This window comes from Neoarius graeffei, chromosome 1 (assembly GCF_027579695.1).
Source record: "Neoarius graeffei isolate fNeoGra1 chromosome 1, fNeoGra1.pri, whole genome shotgun sequence".
NCBI lineage: Eukaryota > Metazoa > Chordata > Actinopteri > Siluriformes > Ariidae > Neoarius > Neoarius graeffei.
The window spans coordinates 85,626,333-85,649,724 of record NC_083569.1 but is presented as its reverse complement, the minus strand read 5'-3'; the positions used below and the strand labels follow the sequence as shown (position 1 = coordinate 85,649,724).

At 41.9% G+C, this 23,392-nt stretch overlaps 1 pseudogene; it reads left to right on the top strand.

The window, feature by feature from the left end:
- Positions 1–992: 992 nt before the first annotated feature.
- Positions 993–23,392, top strand: LOC132885385 (serine/threonine-protein kinase D3-like; annotated as a pseudogene).

The following is a 23,392-nucleotide window of genomic DNA, read 5'->3' as shown; positions in this document are numbered from 1 at the left end:
TAAGGTTGGGATTGTTTGGTCTTGGGGTGAGTAGACGCATTCCTTTACACGACTACTCTGTCCATTCTGGTCTCCGAATCCGTTTTCCTCTGCAAAGCCGAAAGCTTCTCCATGATGTTATCCATGTTGCGGTTCAAGTTCTGAATAGGCACAGTCTGAGTGCCAACAGCTCTGCCCACCGCTTCAATCATGTTGGGCAGCTTTATGGGGCTTTGGACAGCTGTCACCGTTTTCTGATTTCCTCAATAAACCAGGGCAATGCCTAATCCAGTTAGCAAAAGTCCTGTAATCATGGTTCCGAATAGGTAGATGTCTTCAATGTCCTCCACAGAAAGGACCGCCAGGCACATGACCTGCCACCTCTCCCATGCATCCATCATGTAGCCAGCTGTGAACGTTCCGGCAGGACAGGCTGGTTCCCCCGAACCCAGGCTTCTCGTCGAGAAGATTGTGTCAATTGCATGAAGAGACCAGTTTATCAATTCACTGGTTTTTAGTTTGGAGAGCAGTGCGGAGAGGCCAACGCAAGCTTAACTGTGAGTCAGCACCGTCAGCGCAGCAGTGAAGTCACCTTCCAGCTGGTGTAGTGTTCATCAGTAGTGTTAACGAATGCTAATAAAGCAGTGCTACCGAGAGCAAGTAGTACAGGCTAACAACCTAGAAACTAAGATTTCTGCCTCCAGACTCTTCTTCCACACACACTTGCAACAGTATTTTTCACTCAAACTTAAGTATTCATTTCCCTGTGTGATTTTACTTACTTTTAAAATGAACTTCGACAACTACACACAACGGAGCAGCCTGCTGCTAATCCCTTGCAAAATCCTTGGCCCTGTTGCTTTTTTGGTGTCTGGCTAAGGTTTGGCTGAGCTTAAGTCCCAGCTCTCATAGTAATTGTTCGTCACTACAAGACAGGCATATAAACACTCAAGAATAATACAAAATGCTCACTAATAATACACATAATTATATTTTCCATTCTTCCTTTACTCATGCTGTTGTCTGTCTCCTCTCTTTTCCAGATCAGTCTTTCCAAGCGGTCACGCTCTCGGCCCCCATCGTGGGCAGACAGGCCCGTGTGGTTGGGGCTGTGCGATGGAACTAAAGGAGGCAGACCCCTAGTGCCACACACCTTTCATATCCACACATACACCAAGCCTACAGTGTGTCAGCACTGTCACCGGCTGCTGAAGGGTCTGTTCCGCCAAGGCCTGCAGTGTTCTGGTGAGAGCTGCTAACACTTCTGGGTCAAAGGTTACACATGAAGGACATAACTGAGGTCAAGGTTGAACAGTTTTGTATCTTCTGTGCTCTAACACACTTTAGTTACACATCTAGGTTAAGTCTATGTGCTTGAGCAGGAAGATGCTGGACTCTTGACCTTTTGGCTCAAAGACCATAGTAAAAGAAATCCGTTTTTTTTTTTTAAACTTGATCTAAGTCTACTGAATGGAATTATTTACGAAATATCTCATCTCATCTCATTATCTCTAGCCGCTTTATCCTTCTACAGGGTCGCAGGCAAGCTGGAGCCTATCCCAGCTGACTATGGGCGAAAGGCGGGGTACACCCTGGACAAGTCGCCAGGTCATCACAGGGCTGACACATAGACACAGACAACCATTCACACTCACATTCACACCTACGGTCAATTTAGAGTCACCGGTTAACCTAACCTGCATGTCTTTGGACTGTGGGGGAAACCGGAGCACCCGGAGGAAACCCACGCGGACACGGGTAGAACATGCAAATTCCGCACAGAAAGGCCCTCGCCGGCCCCGGGGCTCGAACCCAGGACCTTCTTGCTGTGAGGCGACAGCGCTAACCACTACACCATATTTACGAAATATATAGGATGGATTTACAAAATTTTCATAACACTTTTTTCATCTTGGGGTTCTATTCCATTTATACCATTTTCAGGTCTGTCGCACATCGACTTCCTGTTTACCGACTGAACGTATTTACGAAACATATAGCGTGGATTTATAAAATTTTCGTAACACTTTCCTCAGCAACAACAAATCACAACTGCTTGGTCCCAAGCTTCAGCTTGGAGTTCTATACTGTGTATACCATTTTCAGGCCTGTCGCACATCAACTTCCTGTTTACCGACTGAATGTATTTACGAAACCTATAGTGTGGATTTACAAAATTTTCGTCACACTTTTCTCAGCAACTACAAATCACAACAGTGATTTGTATTTACTATTTGTACTATTTGTACTATTTACTATTTGTACTATTTTACTACTATTTGTATTTACTATTTGGTACCGAGCTTCAGCTTGGGGTTCTATACCGTGTATACCGTTTTCATGTCTGCCGCACATCGACTTCCTGTTTACCAACTGAATGTATTTACGAAACCTATCGGGTAGATCCTGACGCTATTTCAAGAAGCAAAATGCTATTTCAAAATGACAGTTTACCAGGATGCTATTTGAAATCCCTGGGGAGAACACTGCTCTTTACGTAATTGTTTCAGGGTTAATTATTTGTTGAAATCAGCATTCATAATAATTGTCCTATTCCTTCGAATGCTTGCATTCTGATATAAGCGAGAGCGGGGCTATACATAAGTGAGCAGTCGCTCACAGTTGATCTTTTTACTCAGAAATGTACTTTAATGGAAGTCTAAGGACAGTTGTCAAGAATTTGGCTATGAAGATTTTAAAGTGCATATCATGGGTAAATTCAGGAGCAGGATCAATGTAATTCTTCTATTTTATATTAAACTTTGGTCAAATATCTGTCACATTCTGCATTCTCTGCAGTTTTTTACCTTGCGTAATACCAGAAAAATTCAGTTGAAATCAAGCCATTTGAGGCGAATTGGTCCGCCTCTGAAAAAATTGACATTTGGATTTCCCGGCAAACATTGATTTTCGTGACGTCGCATGCGGGACGCCTCCCTCTGAATCCTACGTCAGCGCTGGTTTGTTTATGAGAAAATGACCTGGTGGTTTTCTGCAAATTTCTTTAACGTTATCGCATAATTATTAAAATCGTTAACAGTTGTATCGTAGGAGGGTGTAGCAACACCAATCTTGATGGGATTAGTACTCATCGTTTCCCGAAAGGCCGGATAATGAGAGAGAAATGGGAGCACTTGGTCTACACAGGCTGTGCACTGAAACTGTGCAAAGCTCGCGCAGCCTGCTGGCGCTTCCGCAGGTGACGTCACGAATCTGGCTCCAGACTCCCTTGGGATTTTTCCAGACGCGTTTTGTTATTTTATTTTTTTCTGCTGTAGACAGAGGGCCTTGTGCAAAATTATCTTTCTGGATGAGTGTGTAAAGGGACATACTTTCATATAAAAAAAAACACGAAATTGGTCCAGAATATGCACTTTAAACATGTGACTGTACAAAGCAAATTCAGATCTAAAACTATTCATCTATTAGCGCTGTTAATACTATTAACAATTCTTCGACAGTAATGATGGGGGGGGGGAGTCTTTCCAAAACTGCCATTACTCAAGAGCAAAACAATAATTCTGATTACTTATACAGTACTTTAAAGTTTACACATAACTATAAACAACTACTTCGTAAAAGTTAATCTGATTACTGAAAAAGACAATTTATACAAATTTAGAGCTAAATTTATAAATATCTTTGGGAATTTATTAAAGCAATCAATAAAAATGTTTTGTATATTCAGAGTTCAAAATCTGTCCTTAGTGAATTTTGAAAGGAAACTTAACATACAGTAAATATGCAGTGGATAGAGATAATGGAGGAAAACAGGGATGTAATTCTTTAATGCAGCGTTAGCCCAGTGCATATAGAGGCATGTGATGTTCTTTCTTTATGCTTGCTCTTAGTTTGTATTTTACTGATTTGCCTTTGAATTTTTTTCATCTTGTCTTCTTTATGCAGACTGCAAGTTTAACTGTCATCGCCGCTGTGAGTCTCGGGTTCCACCGGACTGTAGAGGGGAGCGAGCCAATGGAGAAGGTTTGCCAAATTACATGCATACAAACAGCTACATTTTACTGGTATAACGATGCACTCTGGTCATGATTCAGTTCAGTAGAAAGGTTGATTATTTCTGCTATAACGTATAGTGCGTGGTGTTCATTGCAACTGGTCGCTTCATAAGTGCTGACGATTCTTGTTTTTCCGTGAAAGGATGCGATCATGTGACCAGCCTGCTCTCCATTTACACTGCTGTTAAATGCACAACTATTTAAGAGCCTTTGATTGGATAATTACTGCAGTGATTGTGTTTCAGCTAGCAATAATTCTTTTACCCCTAACTGATGCAGTGAGTAACTTCTCATTTCTTAAACAATTATATCAGTAGACATATCCCATGGTCGTGGAAAAGATGTTACTGTGTTTCAGAAGGGTCAAATTATTGGCCTGGAACAAGCAAAGAAAACAACTTAGGAGATTGCTGGAATTGGATTAAGAACTGGACAACACATTATTAAAACCTGGAAGGATAGTGATGAACCATCAACTTTGCAGGAGAAATGTGGTCAGGAAAAAATCCAGACTGTCCATGATCAGAGATCACTTTAAACACTTGAAGTCAAATTGTAAAAAAAAAAACTGACAGTAGAACTCACAGCTATGTTTAATAGTGAAATTAAGAGCATTTCCACACATGATGCAAGAACCCCTTGCTGGATTGGAACTAAACAGCTGTGTCCATAAGAAAACCACTTGTTAGTGAGACTAATCAGGAGAAAAGGCTTCGATTTGCTAGGGAGCATAAAGATTGGACTCTGGAGCAATGGAGAAAGGTCACGTGGTCTGATGAGTCCAGATTGACCCTGTCCCTGAGTGATGGGCGTGTCCGGGTAAGAAGGGACTCACATGAAGGGATGAACCCATCATGCACTGTACAAGCCTCTGGAGACAGTGTTATGATCTGGGGTTGATTCAGTTGGTCAGGTCGAGGCTCAGCAACGTTATGGGGCAATAAAATGAAGTCAGCTGATGGCCTGAATGTACTGAATGACCAGGTTATTATCATATCAATGGATTATTTCTTCCCTGATGGCACGGGCATAAAATTAAGGTTCAGATTGTGAAAGAGTGGTTCAGAAAGCATGAGGAATCATTTTCACACATGAATTGGCCATCACAGGGTCCTGACCTTAACCCCATTGAAAGTCTTGGGGATGTACTGGAGAACACTTTACAGGGTGGTTTGATTCTCCCTTCATCAGTACAAGATCTTGGCGAAAAATTAATGCAACTCTGAACATGAATAAATGTTGTGACATTACATAAGGTTGCTGAAACAATGCCACAGCAAATATGGGCTGTAATTCATGCTAAAGGCAGTTCAACTAAATATTAGTATGTGCAATTTTTTTTAATTTTTTGCCGGGCAGTGTATTTTAGCGGAGCTTCTGTGCGTGAAGCAGAGCTCCATACTGAAGAGAATACGGTAATGCAGACCTGGACATTTTACGGCCCGCGGGCCGCATCCGGCCCTTTGGTTCATTCTGACCGGCCCGCGTAAGGTTAATTAGAAATTACAAAATAAACGTATTTTCTAATTTTACCTCATGCATGGGCTGAATGTGCATTGCTTTTATTTTGAAGTTGTGTTCAACAAAAATGCAATGCACTTGACATGAACATGACATGACATCCCACAAAACCTAATCCTGCGATAACTATTTCCGTAATTTGTCCAGACCAACCACAAACTTGTACGTCATCCTTCAAACGGTCCAGCCAATCACATAGTGTGACGTCACCAGCAGGCGCCAGAGCCCGAGCCGATCTGTAGATCTGATTCCTACACAGAATCGACTGATGATCATCTGTCAGCTGTGCTTCGCATCTCCACCTCAGACATTCAACCTGACTCTGATGCACTCGTTAAAGACCAACAGAGACTAGATTTCTCTCACTGAACAAATAAAAAACTGAAAAACACCAAATGAGGTGATTAGACTACAAATGTGGGCATCGTTATTATAATATGATGTCTCTTGCTTGATATTTGGAGTAGAAAGACAATATTGTGATGTCTTTATTGTGTTTTGGGGTGAATGTGACTGAAAAAAAATGGTACAAACGTTCACATTTTGTTAACCATTGTTTTGGGAAATTTGATTGAATAAATGACATTTTTTGTAAGGCAACCTCATTTTTTCCATACTCTTACCAGTCTTAGCAGCTTGTAAAAACAATGTTATTTATTGCTTTATATAAAGAAATACAATTAATATTATGCAGAATTTAGTTCAGCCTTTTGGTCCGGCCCTCCACAAAATTTTCTGTTTCTCATGTGGCCCCATGGAAAAAATAATTGCCCACCCCTGCGGTAATGCATCAACTAATTGTGTATTTGTTTACAGCCATCCATCATCCGTAACCGCTTATCCTGTGCAGGATCGTGGGCAAGCTGGAGCCTATCCCAGCTGACTATGGGTGAGAGGCAGGGTACACCCTAGACAAGTCACCAGATTTTTGATGACTTTGGTGAACAACATACGTGCACCACCACAGGGAACTGGATCGTAAGTGCAAGGCAACATATAAACACTTGACCACCAGACAACAAAATTTGTATCTTTGTTTGCATAAGATAGATGGGTTTTTATCCAGCGCTTATTTTTAATTTGCTTTTTAAAAAATAATGTGTGATTATTTACTAACACTGTAGCAGCCCTTGGAATTAAGAACAACAGGAAAGAGTCTATGACAGGTTCAGATGCGTTTTATTCCTCTTGAACATGAGTATAGCTTCGAACACCAGACATCATACACTGAGCACCATGAAAACTAAAGAAAACAAAAGTAATAAAATTAAAGAAAACAAAATTAGCATAACATGGTTGTAAACACGGTCACCTCACAGCAAGAAGGTCCTGGGTTTGAGCCCAGCGGCCAGCGAGGGTCTTTCTGTGCGGAGTTTGCATGTTCTCCCCGTGTCCGCGTGGGTTTCCTCCAGGTGCTCCGGTTTCCCCCACAGTCCAAAGACATGCAGGTTAGGTTAACTGGTGACTCTAAATTGACCGTAGGTGTGAATGTGAGTGTGAATGGTTGTCTGTGTCTGTGTCAGCCCTGCGATGACCTGGTGACTTGTCTAGGGTGTACCCCGCCTCTCACCCATAGTCAGCTGGGATAGGCTCCAGCTTGCACGCGACCCTGCACAGGATAAGCGGTTACAGATGATGGATGGATGGTTGTAAACAAATACACAATTTTGCAGAGTCATTTTTACAGACTATTTTCTGAACTTTACACACCTTGCTCAACTAAACCAAGGGTGCAGACCTCTACAAGTTCGCTAAACATGCACCGTTAGCCTCTGTGCTCAAAGTCTAGTGCTAAACTACAGTTCAACCAATGCACTGCACACAAACAAAACACCATCAATAAACAGCAAGCACAAACTTTACATTGCGAATGAATGACATATCAGGATGACAGACAGGAAAGCTTTATAACATACCATGCTAAACCTCTGATGGAGGTACATGCTGAGTATAAACACAGCAGTGAGCATCTGTAGCATAACAAATACAGCTTCCTGGGCTAAACAGCTCCACCCGGAACATGAACAATAAGTGACAGCTTGTGCACTCACACTAATTAATAGATCACTGATATTGCACGTCATGTTTTTGCATTGCAATGTACTGTTACATTTCTGCCACACGTACAAACCAATCAGTTAAATTTTCGTCTACAAAACAGGAAATGGAGAAAATACAGATGTTGTGACTCATTATTCGTTCATCTTCAGTAAGTGGTTTATCCTGGTCAGGGCCACAATAGATCTAGAGTCTACCGAGGCAGGAATGCCCCCTGGAAAGGAATTAAGACCCATCAAACACACATTCACTCCTAGGGGCAATTTATTGTAACCAAAATTAAATTTTTTTTTTTTTTGAAGAGTCAGAACCCACACACACTTCCAGTTAACACAAGAAGTGACAAACCACATGCTTTCTCCCACCCATCTTGCACAGAGAGCAACTCAAACCAGAAGCCTGAATCTGAGGAGGACATTGCTGTGGTAACAGTCAACGCTATTTATGAAGAGTATCCCTTTAAAGCGCGACCTCACGTTGAGGACTCTGCCGAACAACCACCAATCGGGTAACCACACATCATGGACTATAGTACAGTATTATAGTCTGTACTAATATTACATTTAGTGTTTATACAGTACATCATGTATCCTGCATAAACACTACACTCGCCAGCCATCCATCTCTTCTCTCTGTCTGTCTTTCAGTCCATGTTTCAGCAGTAATATCCCCTTGATGAGGGTGGTGCAGTCAGTTAAACAAACTAAGAGGAGATCCAGTGGAATATTGAAGAAAGGCTGGCTGTTGCACCATACCAATGTAGATACACTGGTGAGTGAACACTAATACACACACCAGAAGAACACACTGACATTTGTTGTCAGGGGAAAATTGTGTAGATTTGTAAATGTTAGATAATGAACATCAGTTCGGTTTGTCTTGCAGAGAAAAAGGCACTACTGGGTTCTAGATGGGAAAAGCATCACACTGTACCAGAACGAGAACAGCAACAAGTACTACAAGGTGCTTTGTATTCCCTGTGAATCTCACAACCTCCCAGAACGTTATTGTACTTTATACTACAGCACTATTCAGTTCTCAAATCTGATTGGTCAGAAGGTGCTGATTAATTTTCCATAATAGCAGATGTGATATTAGAGGAATGAAACACTTCAGGATGCGTTATTTAAGCAGTATCATACAAGCAAGAGTGTGATTATAATGAATATCTACTGGTTCTGTGTAGGTACCAGCCTGCGGGCCAAGTGCAATAGGTAATTACAGCTGTGCTGATTATTCAGTATAACCACACAATTACGAGTGCAATATTACTTTTATACAACGGTTCTATAAGCAAGACATTAATATTGATTATTATACATACAGGGCACTTTTTCGATGGAATAAAAATGTTCTATTCCCTTCTAGCAGGTTTCATTCATTTGGTTTGATAGCATGCAGTATTGCTAGCATATCGTTTATCCTATGTGCATTACGTCACTCTACCCAATGGAGAATGAGCGTTGAATATGGTTTATATTGCATGGTTGTCAAGACAACATGTCACACATTGGAGCTGATACAAATATTCAGTGAGAGGTTTCTGCTGCGCATGCACAGAAGCATTTCTTTGTTCGCTGGGAAAGAGAAAGATGCATTGAACACCCAAAAGACTCCCAAAACTTCATTAGATGCTTTTCTTGTAGATTTACAAGAGAAAAACATACCAACAGACATCGAAAAACTGAAAGAGAGTTGCATGGTAAGGTCAGACAAACAATGTCATGCCTCCATCGTGTTGTCTCTGGACCTCCAGACCTGATGCCAATTGGTGCACAAAAGTGCCACAGACCTGACAGGTATAGAAGTTGCCCCACAGTGACAACCGACTTGCCGAGTGATGCCATCCGTTGGCCATTTCAGTGGCACTTCTGCATGCCATCTAGTGGTGTGCCATTGACCCTGTTGGGTTCATCTGCCACACTGCACCGAAAAGTGCCCTGCTGCCAGCGCCTTATTGGTGATGTACTATTTAACCCATAGCTGGAAGCCACTCCGGGTCAGAGCGGACCTGGGGGCAATGGTGATTAAGGGGTAACTCCACTTCCCCCAATGCTCAAGTCCTCCTGGACCTGAGACTCTCAACTGGTTGCAGTTTAAAATCATACCCAGGACGACTTAATAATATTGGCTGGCTTTTTTCATGGTATATCAGATATATTTCATTCAGCTAGCATAATATTGAACTCATCTTCGACTTATTCAATATCATGCTAGCTGAATGGAATATATCCGATATATGTACTACTCAACGCCAGTATGGCCAAACACTGTGTTTCTTTTTGATCCCAAAGAAACCACACTCACTTTATAGCACATCAGGTAACTGGCTAGCTAGCTCACATTGATTGATTCGTACATTCCCGTTAAAAGTACTTCAGGTAAAATCGGCATTCTGTATTCTTTTTCATCTTCATCTGATGAGCTTTCATATTTTAAGCCAAAAGTTATATTCCTGAAAAGTGTAATTTTTGCCATGTTTGTTGTTGATGTCACGAACACCACTGCAGTAATGGTTTCAAAATAGGAAGTGTAATTTACGTGGTGGACACAGACAAGCAGAGTGGTCAACACAGTGAAATGTCCCAGTGCATTTATCGGAAATATGGGCACTCTTGGTAAACTGCGTGACCAGTCAAATTAGTCAAATGGAACTAACTGGTGTATAATGCAGAATGATCATTTTGTGGGTTTTAACAGTAACTCTCCCACACACCACTCCGCCTTCGATAATTTTCCTATAACATCATGCCCCCCCACCCAGGTGTTCTCTTCCTCACTTCGCAAAAATCTAACATATCCTTTTTAGTATGTCCACTTTATTTACTTTTATTTTATATATATATATATATATATATATATATATATATATATATATATATATATATATATATATATATATATAAATAACATAATTTGTTGTTTATCTCATATGGCATCTTTAAAAATGTAAATGTTCTGTGTTTGGCTCTCATAAGCTGTCACACATTGTTCCTAATCCTTCCTCCTTGCTGTACAGGAGCTGCCTCTGTCTGAAGTGCTGCAGGTTCAAGGTTCATCTCAGCTCACTGTTACTGTGCAGTCGGTTGACGCTGGTCATTCATTTGAGCTGCTGACGAGTTCTGTGGTCTACTGTGTGTTCGCAAATACAGAAGGAGCAGCCTGGGAGTCGGCCATCAGACTCGCACTCATGCCTTTACAGAGCATTGGCCTCAGCACAGCAGGGCCTGCAGGTCTCTCTCTCTCTCTCTCTCTCTCTCTCTCTCTCTCTCTCCCTCTCACACACACACACACAAATTGTTTATACGAACTTATTCCAGGTATTCCTAAATGTCCCATAATATTACACACGAAATTAAAACCTTTACAAAAAAAAAATTACAGCACTTTCCACTTTAACCCAAATACAGTCAAGCAACCGAGACATGTTTGCTTCTTTAGTTCTGCACGGGTGCTGCAAGGTTTAATGGCGCAAACAAGTAAACAAAAAAAAATACTCTTGGACGACAGTACCGTTAAATTTTTAAATCTGACTGGTCATAAGGGTGTTGCTTACTTTTCCATAACAGCAGCTCTGGCTGTAATTCAAGTGCAATATCTTTATATTTAATGCAATCATTCTGTTACACTAGTATTATTATAGTAACGGCTCTTTCACAGAGACTTGTATGGTGGATACTCTACAAAACCTAAGACTTTGTTAGTTATCAAAAAAAAACGTGAAATTTTCTGTAAGGGTTAGGGTTTGTGTCAGAGCTTTGTAATGGTTAGCAAATGTTCCAACAAGTCTACAAGCCAGAGGATGTTACACTTTGTGGTTTCTCTTGCACAAGCTGAAAAAAGAGAGGCTGCTGAAGGAGTGACTCTAACACCTACAATACAAGTGCTAGCAGGAAGTAACTTGTTTCTAACTAGAGTAACAGTTAAAAAGCATGACGTGCCATTCTTTAATAATTAAAAATGTAATTGTTGACACATTTTTGTGGTAGAAGAGGTAAGTGCTGTTGTTTGGGGTGTGGGTCAAATTCAGAGCTGTAACAGTTACACCAGCCTGTCATTGATTTTCCTATTACAGCATGCCCCAAACTGTTTCATTCGTTACTTATTACAGTGCCTTGCAAAATTATTCACTCCCCCCCCCCAGCTTTTTACCCATTTTGTTACATTACAACCTGTAATTTAAATGTTTTTTTTTAAATTGAATTTTATGTAATGGTTCTGCACAAAATAGTCTAAGTTGGTGAAGTGAAATGAAGAAAAAAATACAAATAAAAAACTGAAAATTGGCGTGTACATATATATTCACCCCATTTGCTATGAAGCCCCTAAAAAGTTCTGGTGCAAACAATTACTTTAATAAGTCACATAATGAGTGAAATAAAGTCCACCTGTGTATTATATACCAACAGATCAAGTGTCACATGTTCTGTTGGTTCAACCCCGATTCCAAAAAAGTTGGGACAAAGTACAAATTGTAAATAAAACCGGAATGCAATGATGTGGAAGGTTTCAAAATTCCATATTTTATTCAGAATAGAACATAGATGACACATCAAATGTTTAAACTGAGAAAATGTATCATTTAAAGAGAAAAAATAGGTGATTTTAAATTTCATGACAACACATCTCAAAAAAGTTGGGACAAGGCCATGTTTACCACTGTGAGACATCCCCTTTTCTCTTTACAACAGTCTGTAAACGTCTGGGGACTGAGGAGACAAGTTGCTCAAGTTTAGGGATAGGAACGTTAACCCATTCTTGTCTAATGTAGGATTCTAGTTGCTCAACTGTCTTGGGTCTTTTTTGTCATATCTTCCGTTTTATGATGCGCCAAATGTTTTCTATGGGTGAAAAATCTGGACTGCAGGCTGGCCAGTTTAGTACCCGGACCCTTCTTCTACGCAGCCATGATGCTGTAATTGATGCAGTATGTGGTTTGGCATTGTCATTTTGGAAAAAGTCTTCCCTGAAAGAGACGTCGTCTGGATGGGAGCATATATTGCTCTAGAACCTGGATATACCTTTCAGCATTGATGGTGTCTTTCCAGATGTGTAAGCTGCCCATGCCACACGCACTAATGCAACCCCATACCATCAGAGATGCAGGCTTCTGAACTGAGCGCTGATAACAACTTGGGTCGTCCTTCTCCTCTTTAGTCCGAATGACACGGCATCCCTGATTTCCATAAAGAACTTCAAATTTTGATTCGTCTGACCACAGAACAGTTTTCCACTTTGCTACAGTCCATTTTAAATGAGCCTTGGCCCAGAGAAGACGTCTGCGCTTCTGGATCATGTTTAGATACGGCTTCTTCTTTGAACTATAGAGTTTTAGCTGGCAACGGCGGATGGCGCGGTGAATTGTGTTCACAGATCATTTTCTCTGGAAATATTCATGAGCCCATTTTGTGATTTCCAATACAGAAGCATGCCTGTATGTGATGCAGTGCCGTCTAAGGGCCCGAAGATCACGGCCACCCAGTATGGTTTTCCGGCCTTGACGCTTACGCACAGAGATTCTTCCAGATTCTCTGAATCTTTTGATGATATTATGCACTGTAGATGATATGTTAAAACTCTTTGCAATTTTACACTGTCGAACTCCTTTCTGATATTGCTCCACTATTTGTCGGTGCAGAATTGGGGGATTAGTGATCCTCTTCCCATCTTTACTTCTGAGAGCCGCTGCCACTCCAAGATGCTCTTTTTATACCCAGTCATGTTAATGACTTATTGCCAATTGACCTAATGAGTTGCAATTTGGTCCTCCAGCTGTTCCTTTTTTGTACCTTTAACTTTTCCAGCCTCTTTTTGTCCCTGTCCCAACCTTTTTGAGATGTGTTGGTGTCATGAAATTTCAAATGAGCCAATATTTGGCATGAAATTTCAAAATGTCTCACTTTCGACATTTGATATGTTGTCTATGTTCTATTGTGAATACAATATCAGTTTTTGAGATTTGTAAATTATTGCATTCTGTTTTTATTTACAATTTGTACTTTGTCCCATCTTTTTTGGAATCGGGGTTGTATATAATACACCTGTTCTGAAAGGCCCCAGAGGCTGCAACACCACTAAGCAAGAGGCACCACTAACCAAATAACACCATGAAGACTAAGGAGCTCTCCTAACAAGTCAGGGACAAAGTTGTTGAGAAGTACAAGTCAGGGTTGGGTTCTTAAAAAAAAAAAATCCAAATCTTTAATGATACCCCGGAGCACCATCAAATCCATCATCATCAAATGGAAAGAACATGGTACCACAACAAACCTGCCAAGAGAGGGCCACCCACCACAACTCATGGACCAGGCAAAGGGGGCATTAATCAGAGAGGCAGCACAGAGACCAAAGGTAACCCTGAAGGAGCTGCAGAGTTCCACAGCAGAGACTGGAATATCTATCCATAGAATCCCAATAAGTCGTACATTCCACAGAATGGGGCTTCATGGATGAGTGGCTAGAAAAAAAGTAATTGCTTAAGAAAACACGTTTGGAGTTTGCCCAACAGCATGTGGCAGACTCCCCAAACACATGGAAGAAGATTATCTGCTCAGATGAGACTAAACTTGATCATTTTGGCCATCATGGGAAATGCCATGTGTGGCGCAAACCCAACACCCTGAGAACACCATTCCTACAGTGAAGCATGGTGGTGGCAGCATCATGCCGTGAGGATATTTTTCATCTGCAGGGACAGGAAAGCTGGTCAGGACTGAAGGAAACATGGATGGCACTAAATACAGGGCAATTCTGGAGGAAAACCTGTTTGAGTTGGCCAGAGGTTTGAGACTTGGACGAAGGCTCACGTTCCGGCAGGACAATGACCCTAAACATACTGCTAAGGCTACACTGGAGTGGTTTAAAGAGAAACATTTAAATGTGTTGGAATGGCCTAGTCAAAGCCCAGACCTCAATCCAACTGAGAATCTGTGGTCAGACTTGAAGATTGCTGTTCACCAGTGGAGCCCATCCAACTTGAAGGAGCTGGAGCAGTTTTGCCTTGAGGAATGGACAAAAATCCCAGTGGCTAGATGTGGCAAGCTCATAGAGACTTATCCAAATGACTTGCAGCTATAATTGCAGCAAAAGTGGCTCTACAAAGTACTGACATTAGGGGGGTGAATAGTTATGCACGTTGAAGTTTTCTGTTTGGCTGAGGCTAAGGACACTGCCGCTGTTTCCCTAAATTAAATATCTTACTTGCGGCCACCACCGCTGTTTCCCTAAAATAAATATCCTACTTGCGGGCACCGCCGCTGTTTCCCTAAAATAATGTTCTTACTTGCGGGTACCGGGCACGCTTTCTCCTCAAAAAAATGGTTAATTAGGAAACTACAACTTGTTGTAAAATATGCCGGTATATAGTACATAGCTAAAAAAAAATTATTACATTTTCCATATATAGAACATCTGCAGGACACCAATACGTGTCAAGTTGTGCTGTGGCACTAAATTTCTGCACTGATGTGTGCATACATGTGCTTATGTACTTTATTCAAGTATGACGGTCTATTTGTGTATGCACATTCATGTAAACGAAAAGAAAAATCCTTCCATGTCCATACTCAAAGAGAGCCATAATTTTGACACATGTATATATTTATTCATGTACTGATCTTACATTAATATCAATAAAAAATGGCCAAGGGCCCTGTATGTTACCGGCCTTAGTGTATATCAACTAAGGCTACATCCACACGACAACGGCAACGAGATGTTATTTAAAAATATATCGGGTCCAAATGGGCAACGATCAGTAAAATATCAGGTCCATATGGCAACGCAACGCTTGCTGAAAACGATGCAATACACATGCCACACCTCTAGGGGCACTGTAAGACGGTCCCTTCAGAGACACCAGAAGAATAGAAGTAAGGACGCATGCGCATAAACTATTATGCGCGAGATTTCATATTACCCACAAAGTCAGGAAAATCTGTTCGTAAAATTACATTATAATGACCAAATACAATGAAAAGTATTTTTCCAGTCTCACCTGTGAAAGATAATCCCATGTGATCTCGTTTGGACGGTACAGTTAAACGCAGCTAATCTTTATTCTCTGCTTTGACCTATCCAATATGGCGGCGAGGATGACGTATGATTCTACGCGGAAGGCGGCGTCTTTAACCTGTGAAAGGTAATCCCATGTGATCTCGTTTGGACGGTAAACCTGTTGGTACAGTTAAACGCAGCACATGAATCTTTATTCTCCGCTTTGACCTATCCAATATGGCAGCGAGGATGACGTATGATTCTACGAGGAAGGCGGCGTCTTTAATGGTCCGGAATAAATTGAATGCTACACGTTGATGGATTAATTTGCTCTTCTATGCCCTTTTTGAGGAATGTATTGTAGGACTTACTGTAAACCAACATCTGAAGAGGTGAGATCGCTCCTTTTTTTCCCTATTTTTGCTGGCGAGATTGACTCTGCCCTAAGGGCTATTTTCTCTCTCTCTCTCTCTCTCTCTCTCTCTCTCTCACTTTGCACCATTACACAATAAATATTCACAGTGAAAATATTTTGTAAGCGCGTTTCATGAACCAAGTTATAGGATTTGTTGACAACTCGCATCGAGTTCGTTACACTTCTACCCGGTGTGAAGCACTCACAGTCATGTGGTTGTGACGTCATCGTAAACAAATCCGTTCTACGCATCCAGACGACTTCACAACGGCAATGTTGCCAGATCTTTCCACTCTGGAACCCGTTCTCAAAAAGATTGCGTTTTGGGCACCAAAAACGCCGGTGCCGTGTGGACGCCAGGCCTAAACGATAAGCAATTGTATCGGAGTCAGCTGAATCCGTTGCCGTGTGGACAGGGCCTAAGTCAAGGTCATCCAAGGTGTTTGCACTCAAAGCGCACGTAGGAGTACGTAAACTTGGCATCGTACAGTGGCTGTCCAGGCCTGATGTTCTTATTAGCTTTTTCAACGGTTCTGGAATTCTTCACAGTAAAAAGGTGACCATTTGTTTTGCACCCCACACTAAAAACCCCTTTGAAGTGCTCCCAACTTTCAAATGGTGTGTCGAGCATCTCCGACCCTCCCCCCCCCATCTTCAACAGTTTAAACGCCTGCCAGATTTGACCGGAAGAAAGAGATTGTTGTTTTGTTCTTTCTGACTGGTTGAGAGTGGCAGTGTCCAAGAGTGGAATTTCCTGCATTTGGGAAACAGCGGCAGTGGACCTGGACACAGTGTTTCTGTGTCTAGGTCAAATCTGGCGATTTGTTGTTTGCTTCACAATTAAAAAAAAAATCATATCTTCAAAGTTGTAGGCATGTTCTGTAAATGAAATGATGCAAAAGTATTGAAAACTACTAAATACGCAAATCAGATTAGAATTAAATGATAATCTATAAGTCCACTTTCACACTTTAGGCCCACTATGTCTCCTGTATGAGTGGTTTTTTTTTTTTTATATATAAATCTTTTTGATCCATATTTATAGAGGAAAGCACAGTGTGCATTAATCACTGAAGTGTAAGGATTGGTGAATGTAATGAGTGAGAACAGAAAAAAAATTGCTTGAGAATAAAGTTTTGCTGTTTGTTATTTATCTAGATGATCGAGCCATCAGTGAAGAAATTCAAGTGAGTATTTATTCTCATACAGCTGTTGCAGGAAATGCCTGTATTCTGTGTGGGCTAACACTGTCATGGGTGTTTCTCAGGATATTAGTTTGCTGTATCAGGTTTTCTCTGATGAAGTGTTGGGATCAGGTCAGTTTGGAGTGGTGTACGGAGGTAAGGTGTTCATTCAGAGTGATAAGTAATCTACACTGTTAGTCCATTAAGAGCTGGCCATGTACAGAGAGTTGGGTTTGTGTGCAGGTACTCACAGGCAGACGGGACGACCAGTAGCCATTAAGGTCATTGATAAAACTCGCTTTATGAGCAGGAGAGCAGGAGAGACAGGAGAGACAGAGCAAAAATGAGGTGGCAATACTGCAGGTCTGTTGAATGAGTGTGTTCTTTATAGTGGAATTAGTTTCAGAAAATGATTGCTATATTGCCTTGTTAATGCTGTATGTTTGTGTGTCCAGAGTCTGTCCCATCCTGGAGTCATTGTACTCGAAGGCATGTTTGAGACACCTGAACGGACTTTTGTCATCATGGAGAAGCTCCATAGCGACATGCTGGAGATGATTCTGTCCAACGAGAACGGACGTCTTCCTGAACGCACCACACGCTTCCTTGTTATGCAGGTAGCCATGGAAATCTCTGCTATATTATAATCAGATGTTTTATTATTATTATTATTTTTTTTTTTTAATTATCAGTCTGAAATGGAAACTATTCTATTGTGTTTACTCCACACCACCACTCAGATACCGATTCTCAAGCTCTTGTTATTTAAGTATTAAACCAGGAAAACACTGGAATCTGTAGCACTATGGATGTTCCTGGTCTTAATTTAGAAAGGATAAGATACAGTGTCTTGCAAAAGTATTCATCCCCCTTGGTGTTTGTCCTGTTTTGTCACATTAGAAGCTGGAATTAAAATGGATTTTTGGGGAGGTTAGTACCATTTGATTTACTCAACATGCCTACAACTTTAAAGGCTTTTTTTGTATTTTTTTTTTAATTGTGACACAAAAGATCATTAAGATGCCCCCCCCCCCCCCCCCCCCCCCCCCGGAAATCTGGAGTGTGCATATGTATTCACCCCCCTCCCCCAAAGTCAGTACTTTGTAGAGCCACCTTTTGCTGCAATTACAGCTGCAAGTCTCTTGGGGTATGTCTCTATTAGCTTAGCACATCTAGCCACTGGGATTTTTGCCCATTCCTCAAGGCAAAACTGCTCCAACTCCTTCAAGTTGGATGGGTTCCGCTGGTGAACAGCAATCTTCAAGTCTGACCACAGATTCTCAATTGGATTGAGGTCTGGGCTTTGACATGGCCATTCCAAGACATTTAAATGTTTCCCTTTAAACCACTCCAACGTAGCTTTAGTGGTATGTTTAGGGTCACTGTCCTGCTGGAACGTGAACCTTTGTCAAGTCTCAAACCTCTGGCTGACACAAACAGGTTTTCCTTCAGAATTGCCCTGTATTTAGTGCCATCCACCTTTCCTTCAGTCCTGACCAGCTTTCCTGTCCCTGCAGATGAAAAATATCCCCACAGCATGATGCTGCCACCACCATGCGTCACTGTGAGAATGGTATTCTCAGGGTGTTGGGTTTGTGCCACACATAGCATTTCCCATGATAGCCAAAACGATCAAGTTTAGTCTCATCTGACCAGATAATCTTCTTCCATGTGTTTGGGGAGTCTGCCGCATGTTGTTAGGCAAACTCCAAATGTGTTTTCTTAAGCAATGGCTTTTTTCTGGCCCCGTTTCTATAAAGCCCCATTCTGTGGAGTGTATGGTTTAAAGTGGTTCTATGGACAAATACTCCCATCTCCACTGTGGGTCTTTGCAGCTCCTTCAGTGTTATCTTTGGTGTCTTTGTTGCCCTCTTTGTCTGGTCTGTGAACTTTGGCGGGTGGCCTTCTCTTTCAAGAAGAAGAAGAAGCAGCAGAAAGAAGAAACCTTTATTTGTCACATGCACACTTCAAGCACAGTGAGATTCATCCTCTGCATTTAACCTATCTTAAGCAGTGAACACATGCGTGCGCACACACCCAGAGCAGTGGGCAGCCACACTACAGCACCCGGGGAGCAGTCAGGGGTTAAGTATCTTGCTCAAGGGCACTTCAGCCCAAGGCCACCCCATGTTAACCTAACTGCATGTCTTTGAACTGTGGGGGAAACCGGAGCACCCGGAGGAAACCCACGCTGACATTGGGAGAACATGCAAACTCCACACAGAAAGGCCTTCACTGGCCACTCGTGTCCAACTGCTGTACCAATACAGCAGGCAGATGCCCTGGCAAAGAAACAGATGAAACGACATGCGGACAGGATGTGCCATGTTACTCCATCGACATTGAGGGTGGGTGACTTCGTCCTGTGTCGTCAATAGAAAGATGGGAAGCTATGCCCTGCCTACAACCCCCACCCATACAAAATCGTTGCCATAAAAGGTTCTATGGTGACAGCCAAAAACAACAATCATGTCATCACCAGAAACTCATCCTACTTCAAACCCATAACAGCAAATGGAAATCTCTCTACCCAGTCACGTGATCCAAGAGCCATGAGTGGTCAACAAGACGTCCTGGACTGGACTGAAATCCTTCCTGAACAAACTCCAGAGCCCTTACCCCCTGACCCTCCAGGGTCACAGTCACCTGGCCGCAGATACCCAGTCAGGATGAACAGAGGGCCCCCATCATATCTCGCTGACTTTGAATAATGTGGATAATTTCATTTCACAATTTAAAAATGACATGTTCATTGTTTAATTGAGTCCACAATTGGGCCCTAGGTTTACTGTTTGGGGGTAAGCTAGAAAGGTGGGTAGCGGAAGGAGCGAGAGAGGAAGAAGCCAGAAGGCGGATAACATAATCTGTAATGTGTTCGAGAGAGTGAAGTAAAGAAATATTCATTTACAGAATTTCCTTTGTCTTAGTGTTTAATTCAAGAACGTTACAGCTCTTATTTAGGGGTTTCATACCGTATAAAAGGGGGTGAATACCTATGCCCACTCCAGTTTTGTTTTTTCATCTTTATTGTTTGTGTCACAATAAAACAACAATTTTCACTTTTAAAGTTGTAGGCATGTTGTGTAAATCAAATGGTGCTAACCTTCCATAAAATCCATTTTAATTCCAGCTTGTAATGTGACAAAACAGGCCAAACACCAAGGGAGAATACTTTTGAAAGACACTGTATGGTACTTGTTTTCCTGTAACTGTGCACCCTCAGGTGTTCTATTCCTTACATATTTTGCCACACCATGATGATGCTTGTTTGCTATTGGATGTCAGATGTTGATATCTGGGTGTGTCTGGGCGTTTCTGTAGATTTTGGAGGCTCTGCGCTACCTGCACATGAGACACATCGCTCACTGTGACCTTAAACCTGAGAACGTGCTGCTTGCCTCACCAGATCCTTTTCCTCAGGTGTGTCTCTTGACTCGCTTTGTCCAGTGCCTGCTTTCCCCAAACATGTCCGAACAGAGATCAGATTCTGTCCATGCTCCTAATCTCCCTGTACGGTTTACTTGTATTAGCGCAGATTTATTGGCTCAAACGTTTTATGAGTTGTAATAGAGTAGGATTGTAGACTGGATGAAGTCATCAAGGAACAGGATTTTGAACCTGTCTATTTAAATGATGTTTTCTTTTTTACTATTGTACTACTACTGTATATGATATAGGATGATTTGCACAGTGAGTATCAATATCTACATTTAAATAAGCCCCAGACATTTGCAGTACAAGCTGAAACATATCCACACTGTCTGTGTTTCAGGTGAAACTGTGTGACTTTGGTTTTGCGCGGATCATCGGTGAGAAGTCTTTCCGGCGCTCGGTGGTGGGTACGCCGGCGTATCTTGCCCCCGAGGTGATCAGCAGCCATGGCTATAACCGCTCCCTGGACATGTGGGCTGTAGGGGTGATACTGTATGTCAGCCTGAGCGGCACGTTTCCCTTCAACGAGGATGAAGACATTCACCAGCAGATCACTAACGCTGCCTTCATGTACCCACGTCATCTGTGGGCCCTCATTTCTCTCGAGGGTGAGACATAAAACTCACTGTTCTAGAAAGCTGAATGTACATCTGGCTTGATTAAATTGATGCTGAAAACTTTGATGAATCTGTGATTAATCAACTTGACTTTTATTGATGACTGATTTTCTCTGCTTTTTTCTCACAGCGGTGAGTTTGATTAATAACCTGCTGCAGGTGGTTGTGCGCCGCAGGTTCAGTGTGGGGAAAGCTATGGGACACCCCTGGCTCCAGGTAAAATTACCTTTTAATCCTGGTCTTAGTATGAGGGGTGGAGGCAAGGCAAGCTGATGATAGTAAATCCTAAAATCCTATATATCCGCACATATATTTTTATGTGATGCACAAGATCAGGAGTTTAACTTTTTGGATCCTGTAAAAAAGAGAAAAAAAATTTACAGACCTCAGCTGTACCGAATTATACTAATATTAAAACAAATCACAGATCATCTGGCTCTGCTTCAGGGGTCACACTGAGTACCATGGCACAAGATGATTGTGATTCTAGTTAATCAGGGTAAAGTGTTTTAACCCTTAAAATCCCTCACACTTATAAAACAGTGTGTTGTGCTTTCAATCCACGTGCAATGCTTGATTTTGTGCTTATAAAAGCCAAAACGACCGAGAGAAGACTATAGACCCCTTTCACTGACGTCACCCGAAACCGGAAGTAAACAGACCCTGCGCCATTTTGGAAGACCAACAACCTCGTGATTAGGGGGAAATAATGGCAGCGGTATGTGAACCCACGAGAATAAAGTGGAGTGGCAAACGACTTAAACAAACAAATCTGAGCTGTTTTATTTGTGATTTATTGGCCCAACAGTAGACTTGAAAGAAACCTGTGTGAGACTTGGCAAAAAACTGTGGATATAATGGATAAGTCTGTGCATGATCTGCGGACACTTTGAGGTAAGCAAACGCAAGAAATTCAGATTTAAAACATGCTAAAGTGGCCCCATGTTGATAACTGTATGAGGAGCAAGCCTCCCAGACTTCTACAATTTAATAATAATAATAATAATAATAATAATAATAATAATAATAATTTAGGATGGTTTGGGGCTTGCTCGCTGCTGCCAGGTTGGTTGTTGAGTAGCCTGACTTTTTTTTTTTGTTTGTTTGTTTTTCCTTGCGTGTGGTATCATTGTTGACGCGAGGTTGTTTTTTGAACATGCCAATGCGGACACGATTTCCCCTGATGAGTTATGACTTCAGAAGCGATGCGTGTGTGGAGGTGTAGAGTCCGCGTGATATGTGCGTAAGATAGGCTTCTCATGTGTTTGGAGATCCGCGCTCCGAGACAAGCGCAAGCACACATACCCCCAAGGGAAAAAAAGGGGCCCCCCGAAAATATCGGCATAGTTCGAACACTGAGTGTAGGCACTGGGTGTAAACAACAAATAGTTTACAATGTCTGGGTAGCAAACAGATGGCAGAACTGGTGTCAGGTCCTCCTTATGTTTCCATTCTCCCTTGCCCCGAGTCTCATCATATGGGTCAAACCCATGAATCACAGCCAGTTTCTCCACATACCGTGCCCTTTCTGCAGCTGGTAATGTACTCACATAACCAGAATTATCATCCATCGTGTCACTTTACTCTCGCTCGCACTTTGTTTCATATTGAGTGCATGTACTTGGTCTTCCAATATGGCTCCTAACAAAATCTCGCGGCGCGGTGACGTCATGTGAAAGGGGTCTATTGAAGAGGATAAAATATTGCCAGGATTCACAGTTATACAGCAGCACCCACTTGTGGAGGATCTTCTACTTCCAACGAGTCCAACAAGAAAGCTGAAAAAACAAAACTTGGGCTGAATCAGAACAAAAGAAAGAAAATGTGAAAATGATGCAGTAATATAATTTGTAAATATGTTTTCATGTGCATGTGTGCCTACAGAACTTCCAACTGTGGTGTGACCTGCGTCAGTTTGAGCAGCGTCTGGGTTGCCGTTACCTCACTCATGACTCGGATGATGAGCACTGGAGATGCCACGCTCAGGAGAAAGGCCTCAGTCTCCCTCCACATCTACAGACAGAGCAGGGACACTAACACACACGTACACTGGACACCTCAGTTTGATCAGGAGACCTGTGACTGTGGCGTGTGGACTGTACAGAATCCAGTGCCCTGATGTGATGTACATTTTATGCACACTGACTATTTTTAATAAAATGATGCAAAACTCTG